We start from the raw sequence: 3,054 nt of genomic DNA, 5'->3' as shown, positions 1-3,054 counted from the left end.
GATGACATCCAACCATCTCATCCTCTGTTACCCCTCCTTCTCCTCCTGCCCTCAATCTTTCCCAGCCCCTTCCATCATGTGAGGAAAAAGATGACCATCCAGGAAGGAGGCCTTCACCAAACAACAAATCTACTGGCACCTTGATTCAAGATCTTCTCAGGTTCAGCACTGTGAGAAACAAATTTCTGTGGTTTATAAGCCACTCAGTTTATGGTATTGTGTTTTAGCAGTTTACATGGACTAAGACAGAGGGTGTCCACATGGATTTTGAAATCTTCCTGAATGATGATACTGCTTCAGGGAAAAGGATATTGACCAGGTACCTAAGTTTCCCATGACTAAGAAGTTACCTGAGACTGATGGATGGTAGTGTCAATGTTTGAAATTTGAGAAATAAAAGTTATCATCATATGCATAGCCAGTAGGAAAAAGCAATGGTAGAGAAATTCTCAAGGGGGAATAGGACCAAAAAATTTTTTAATGAGAATTTTAAGTATATGGAAATTATACCAAGATAAAAAATGGAAAGCTGTTATCAATATACCAAGGATGGTCTATCTGTAGGAGCATTTCTTAATGCCAACAAACTATTTTTACTCATCCCTTCATACATCAGGATGTAAAGGCAAGAATTGCAGCCCTCGATAGCTTCATCTTCTCATAGTTAGACTCTGATCATTTTTCAAGGCAGTCTATTTCTCTGAGCTTTCTATTACCTGGGTTTCTTTATAGCTTTATATTATAGAAAAGCCCATAAGTCTCTCTCACTGGAGATGACCCACTATAAGGACAAGTTTGGTGACCTGCAATATCTTCAGATCAAAGTTAGTCAAGGCCTTTGTCTTTGGAAAGTCATTGCTTTCTGCAGGCTCTGAGGGCACTGATTCATCCATCTTTGGTCTTTACACACAGAATCATGAGTATTCATTACATAGAATTCTTTTCATTGACATTTTCACTATTTATAATAGCTAATCTATAGTGGCTCACAACACATGTGCAAAAGCATTATACACTAAAATGTCCTAATGGGGCCATTACCAAGTTATATCCAATACAAGCCAAGACAACAAGATTTGGGACTGGAAAATATACTCTTTAACATAGTGGTTTAAAGCTACCATCACTTTGGACAAGGAAAATCACTTCAAGTTCAGCTCTCCTGACTGAATTTTAGACCCAAGGGGCACGGGGTGAATTCAACTGCTTTTCCCCTAATTTTCTAACCACACGTTATACCAGACTTAGAAGGAAACAGCATGAGGAAAATAAAGCAGGGAAATTGCCTCTCCTTCAAGTGGCTGTAACTCCTTTTCCTGCTGGTTGTTGACTTCCTGGAAATAGTGGTTTCTAGTTGCCTTCTAGTACTCATTCCCAAGCGATCTTCAGCAAGCAGTGTCCTGGCTTCCACCTGCGCTGCTCTAAAAAGATCAGCTGTGATGGATGCTCTGCTGTCAAGGATGATGTCTGTCCTGTCTGTGAGTGCTGCATGAATAACTTGGTCCTTCGTCCCCCTATACCTCCCATCTCCACCTGGGAGCCCAAGTCTCCACTCAGCCTGCCCGACACTGACATCGACACCAATATTTAGCAAATATCTCCAGCTCAGCATGCCTCAGATTGTACAAACTGGTTTCCCCAAACCTGCTTCTCTTCTTATCTTCCCTAGTCTCCATGTTACCCAGCCTAGAAATACTGAGTCATTACATATTCTTTCTCCATATAATCGATTCACTCCATTTCTGAATAAAACATTCTTAGATGCCTCTCCTCTCCAACCCCACTGGGTTCCCAGTTATCCCCTCTGCTTTCCTATGTGCATTGCCATCAGACTCCCCTCTATAATATAGACACATCTGAACAGTGTCAGGCCTTACAGGTGTGGCAATGCTAGGGTGACTGAATCGCCCCATTAGCTTGGAAAATTTCAGTTTTATGTTGGGTGTTGTGTTATCCCATCTGGTTAGCATGCCCTTCTATTCTCAAAAGTGACCCATTTGGATGATGAATTATGTGGTCATTCTACCATGGCTAACAGGATAAAATTCAAACTCTTTTATCTAACTTACAGTCTGGCTCCAGGCTAACTTTTTGGCTCTGTCTTCTTCCATTCGGGACACCTGCTATTCCTCAAACATACCAAGCTGCTGCCCACCTCCTCGCTACTGTCTATGCCATTTCCTCTTCCTAAGCAACTTTCCCCCTATTTCCCACTTACTGATTCCTCTTTGACCTTCACTGCCCAACCAAAATAGCACCTCTTCGGTAAACACTATGTCCTCTTTGGCCCCACCTCCACCCATCAGAGATTGCTTCCCACTGTCCCCCAGAATCCTGCCTGTGATCTTGTAGCAATTTGTTCAAACGTTTGTTTGAAACTAGTACAACACCTGGCACATTGTAGGCCTTCAAAGTGTTTTGAAAGAGAGGCTTTAAAGGAGCATGAAGCCAGGAGTATTTTCTCTGTCTCTTTTTAGAATTGAGAGCTTTTATCCTCCATGTGGGACTTGCTTGAGAAAATCTGACATGTCAGAGCCAAGTCTATTTCTTCTTCATCTGTAAAGAAATAAGGAGAATAATTGCTGCTGCCAAAACCTACCCAAGTAAACTCAATAGGATGGTAAAAACAAGTCCTTCTGTTGAACTGTAACATGTTGAAATAAAGAGATGAGCTTTCCACCTTCTGTCATCTGTCCCCACAGCCTAGGGCCTGTGGAGGGTGTGGGCAGGAAGAGGTTCTGAGTTCTGGCAGATGGCTAAGTAGAGAATGTACCTATGGGAGGTCAGAATGATTTATTCCAATACAAATGAAACTTAGTTTCATTTATAATAAATAAATAAATAACCATTTATTGACCATGTCCATGGGTCAGATACTGTGCTAAGAAGTTTATATACCATTTTTTATGTAAGGCCAATCTTGTAGGATAGATATTATGAGTTCCCATTTTATATTTGAGGAAACTGAAACTCAGAGAGGTTAAGTAACTTACCAAGGGCATAAAGATTGTAAGTGGAGTCGGAATGCATAATCATAACACTAATAAACACATG

The sequence above is a fragment of the Bos indicus genome, chromosome 4 (assembly GCF_029378745.1).
Source record: "Bos indicus isolate NIAB-ARS_2022 breed Sahiwal x Tharparkar chromosome 4, NIAB-ARS_B.indTharparkar_mat_pri_1.0, whole genome shotgun sequence".
NCBI lineage: Eukaryota > Metazoa > Chordata > Mammalia > Artiodactyla > Bovidae > Bos > Bos indicus.
Note: the sequence above shows the minus strand (reverse complement) of the source record.